Source organism: Palaemon carinicauda, chromosome 41 (assembly GCF_036898095.1).
Source record: "Palaemon carinicauda isolate YSFRI2023 chromosome 41, ASM3689809v2, whole genome shotgun sequence".
Taxonomy (NCBI): Eukaryota; Metazoa; Arthropoda; class Malacostraca; order Decapoda; family Palaemonidae; genus Palaemon; species Palaemon carinicauda.
In genome coordinates, this window is record NC_090765.1 from 52,055,594 (window position 1) to 52,061,399 (window position 5,806).

A 5,806-nucleotide genomic window follows, 5' to 3' on the forward strand; every position below is an offset into this window, starting at 1 on the left:
GGTTGGACAAGATAATTCTAACCAATCAGCGATCAGGAAACTTTTCCGAGCTAAAAGGGCACCGTTGCGAGTCGGTGCAAATCTGTCTCGCTAAAAGAAATGGATTATAGTACTATAAGATGGAAGTGTCAGGGAAGATCTGAATGCAAAGGATGATCAATCTTAAGGCATTGCTTAGCATTCGATCTTTTAAAAAATCATATACTAATATGTTATTATCTGTGTACTAAGTTTTATTAGTAGACATTTCTACATGAACTAACCATTAATGCAATAATGTTCTTAATTCTTATATTGTTTATTGCTTGTATACATTTGTAATTCTAGCATTTCTACCATATCAATGTTTAAATTCAAAATTTGCAATATTTATTATTCCGCCCTTCTTTATCATACTTTATTATACGAATATACATTTCCATTTATTTTTATGCTAAAAATCTCATTTATATGTGTCTATGTGTATATGTGTATGTATATGTACATGTGTGTGTATATGTATTTGTATATGTATGCATATGTATATACTTATGTATATATATGAGTATATTTAGTTTATCGATATCAATATTTACTTTTTATAAATTCTTTTTAATTGAAGATATTATTTTATTTGTATTATTGCCCGAAGAGCTCTGCTCCACATGGGCTTGGACCGAATCTTTTTTTGTAAATATTTTGTATGTATATATGTTTTTGTCCAATAAACATTATTATTATTATTATTATTATTATTAAAATTATAAAAAATCTGATGCAATATGCAAAAAAAAAACTCATTGAATGATTGCGTCAGGGATTAATATCTAGATCAGGAATAAGAAATTTAATAGACCACAATTTCTTGTCCAACACATTAAGATGAGAATCAGAAGCTGAAGAACAGACAGGAGAACAATATTAGAAATCAGGCAGAATAAAACAATTAAAACGCCAGCCTCTTCAGAATAGATTGATCACTGAAAGACTTTCTTAATAAGCCTATTTTTGTGCAACTGAAGAATAAACAGACAATATAGATATATATATATATATATATATATATATATATATATATATATATATATATATATATACATATATATATATATAATATATATATATGTATATACATATATATATATATGTATATACATATATATATATATATATATATATATATATATATATATATATATATATATATATATATATATATATATATATATATATATACAGTATATATGTGTGTGTGCGTTTGTGTGTGTATATGTATATGAATTTATATGTATACATATATATATATATATATATATATATATATATATATATATATATATATATATATATATATATATATATATATATACAGTATATATGTGTGTGTGCGTTTGTGTGTGTATATGTATATGAATTTATATGTATACATATATATATATATATATATATATATATATATATATATATATATATATATATATATATATATATATACATATATAATCATACACCTTTTCCGCTTTAGTGTGTTGACGAAAAAAAAAAAATCAGCCATCTTAGTAGCTCAACATTGTGTATACATTATTTTTGAAATGTTCATTGTATACTTTTAGTGGATATAAAGTGAGCAAATACATCTCTTATCTCCAATGTTTAGCTATTTACGAAGAGGCAAAAGGCGTTGAATGACATGACCGAGTTAAAGGACTGTGTACATAGTGGTAAGTTCGTAATCGCTTTGCCCTCAAAACGTTTCGCAGTGCTGGCTGCATACCATCGAATCAGTCCCCTCCCCCCTCTCTCTCTCTCTCTCTCTCTCTCTCTCTCTCTCTCTCTCTCTCTCTCTCTCTCTCTCTCTCTCTCTCTCTCTCCTGTTTATGTCTCGGTTTCGATATCTCAAGTTGTGTTTCAGTCCCATTTCAATTTCGAATAAACGGATTTTGAAGCATAGCGAAAAATCTATTTTTTGGGTGAGATGGCCATGTCGTCCTGATGGAAGGTTCCTTTAGGCAGCTTTCTAAGGGATACCTAGGTACAGTGATACTCCCAGAGAATTGACCATAGGTCTCCAGAATTCTAACTCCTGGCGCGATTATCCTTAAACATTTTCTTAAGAATATCGCATAATGTCAGGAGACGTATTTCTTGATACGACACATGGCAATATTCACCCCGAATAGAGTGTTTGCTCTGAGGAGAAAGAGTGGCGAAATTGAAGGGGTTTATCTTATCGGAGGTGTTATCAAAGGATGCTACGAATAAATATTAGTCTCCCATTTAATTTAGGGTATATTGAAGAGCTTTAAATGTCACCGGATTCAGCTGACAGGATGAAAATAGTGAGTCAAGTATGTGGCTGCCGTTATGAAAAGAGGATTTCTGATAAGGCTGGTATCTTTTAAATTATTGTATCTCTCTCTCTCTCTCTCTCTCTCTCTCTCTCTCTCTCTCTCTCTCTCTCTCTCTCTCTCTCTCTCTCTCTCTCTCTCTCTCTCTCTCTCTCATAATTATGGGTATATATATATATATATATATATATATATAGATATATATATATATATATATATATATATATATATATATATATACATATATACATATGTATATATGTATGTCTATATATATATATATATATATATATATATATATATATATATATATATATACATATATATATATATGTGTGTGTGTGTGTGTGTATGAATTATAAATGATATTATAGACACACACACATATGTATATATATATATATATATATATATATATATATATACATATACTTATACATATATATAGTCCTTTATATATCTATATATATGTATATATATATATATATATATATATATATATATATATATATATATATATATGTGTGTGTGTGTGTTAAACATCCACAACTTTGAAGTAAGATTGTATGTGAACATAACAATTTTAAACAACCTTTTTTTATCTTATTTGCCAGATCATACTACTGAAAGAACAAACAGAAGACAATCATTAAAACAATATTTTCTTTAAAGACAAACTCCTATTTTTTCTTGAAATCCAAATGAAAAAATATCAAAAATTAATCGAAGAACTCTTGTTATTGTAATCTACTTTTTAACATCACTAGATGCGGCCGTTTCTAGTCTACTGCAGGACAAAGGCCTCATACGTGTCTTTATTCATGTCTGGGGTTCGCGCCATTTCATCACCAGGGTGGACATTGCGGATTGGTGATGGTGGGAGACTTTGGTCTGACTGCTCACAGCATATCAAAATAGTATAGGTAAACCTGACTATAACACGGGCTTTTATTATTATTATTATTATTATTATTATTATTATTATTATTATTATTATTATTATTACTTACTAAGTTACAACCCTAGTTGGAAAAGCAGGACGCTACAAGCCAGGGGTCCCCATCAGGGAAAATAGCCCAGTGAGGAAAGGAAACAAGGAAAAATAAAACATTTTCAGAACAGCAACAATATTAAAATAAATATTTCCTTTATAAACTAAAGAAAACGTTAACAAATTGAGAGGAAGAGAAATTTGATAGAATAGAGTGCCCGAATGTACCCTCAAGCAAGAGAACTCTAACAGTGGAAGACTCTGGTACAGAGGTTATGGCACAACCCAAGACTAGAGAACAATGGTTGGATTTGGAGTGCCCTTCTCCTTGAAGAGCTGCTTGCCATAGCTAAAGAGTCTCTCCTACTCTTACCAAGAGGAAAGTAGCCACTGAACAATTGCAGTGCAGTAGTTAACCCCTTGGGTAAAAGACAAAATACAATATAAAGTAAATTTAAATTGAAATTTTATTTTATGTTAACAAATTATAAAATTCGGAATATACTTATGATTCCGAAAATTATCGTTTTTATTAGTTCTATCTTTCGTCTTCTGGTCGTCAATATTGTCAATTGCTATTTTTTTTTTTGCAGGGGAAGGAAGAAGAAGACGGTGGATTGCCGAACTAAGAAAGTTTACGGTTGTGGACTGGCATAAAAAACCATAAACATACGCATGAGGAAGAACACAACTGAGGCCTTTGTCCTGCAGTGGATTAGCAACGGCTGACGATGACGATTAAGATGATTTTGGAAACAACAAATATCTATATCATGAAAATTTCACTTTCTATTTTTCATGTAATATATATGAAAACTTCTCCATCCTGTTTTTAATGTCAAGAAAAGTCTACATCCTGTTTTGCATGCAATGACTTACCAGCTCATACGTTTTCATTTTATATACAGTTCATGTTTATCTGCCGTGTTTTCTTAGTATTTTTCTAACTTTATATTTCCATAATAGTTCTTTTTAAGCTTTATCATGATTTACTTCCTTTCTCTATTTTCTCTGTGATAAATTTCAACCCAAACCTTCAGCTGGGCTCCAAAAGGGACTAAAAGAGTTGGAAGACCCAGGCCTACATGGCTGAGGACTATGAAGCGTGAAGTAAGAGACGATGAATGGAGAAGTATTAAATTGAGAGCTCAAGATAAGAGACGACTGGCGAAATCTAACCGAGGCTCTTTGCGTCAATAAGCGTAAGAGGAAATGATGATGATGATAATGAAATTTCAACATTTTGTTGTGCTTTTCATCCTAAAATATGTTTATCGATTTCTAAGGAAAATGAACTGAGAGACTAATTTATACAGCATGTCTGTGTTCATCACAAAATATTGAATTAGGAAAATTCTACAATGGAAAGATTAGTTTAAAAACTATACCTATAAATATTTATATCTTAATATTGAACTAACTAATTTAACGGTGAGTTGCTGGCTCACACTATTTTACCTTGATTCACACATTTCCTTAATATTTCTAGTAGAAGAGACTCTTTAACTATGGTAAGCAGCTCTTCTTGGAGAAGGACACTCCAAAATCAAACCACTGTTCTTTAGTCATGGGTAGTGCCATAGCCTCTGTTCCATGGCCTTCCACTGTCTTGGATTAGAGTTCTGTTGCTTGAGGGTGCACTCGGGCACACTTCTATCTAGTTTCTCTTCCTCTTGTTTTGTTAAAGTATTTATAGTTTATATAGGAATTATTTATCTTAATGTTATTACTGTCCTCAAAATATTTTATTTTTTCCTTGTTTCCTTTCCTCACTGGGCTATTTTCAATGTTGGGGCCCCTGGGCTTAAAGCATTCTATACACTCTTGATTTAACAATGTCCTAAGAATAAAGGAAATTCAAAATTGCATTTCTGTGACTTAAATTTCCTTTGGAAAGTTCCCCAAAAGTATGTTTCTAAAAACATATTTAGAAAAATAAAATAAAATTGTAATTTTTTTCATATTACAGTATAATAGATACTATAACGTATATACAAAAATGTAAAATATAATTTGTAAAAGAATATTTCTTTGTAAAAAATATGTTAATAAAATGTAATCGTATTTTCATAATAAAAGATAAAAAGAAAAAAAAATCGGGTTCAAAGACGAGATTAGACTTGGCAACGCCGCATTTGTCCTTAGCTCATAGAAACTGTCTCTTAAAACGTTCTGGTCACCCTACAGTTACGCGTTAGCTATACATACTCCTGTATCGCCAGCGCTTATTTTGTATGTTTCGTTCAGAAGTAATTTTCTTCAAGACGAAAAAGACGAACAATTTTATAATGATAAGTCCTAATATTTACGTTACCTAGAAACTAACAGCGTCAGTCTTGGTGGAACTTTTACTTCATACTCAAATTATGGAATTTAACATACGTAGATACACATAGGAACAGATTAAAACCCCTATATTAAGCCCAAGTGCCAGGCCTTATGGCTTAAATTCTTAGGTTTTATACAATCTAATATGCATTGTGGGATT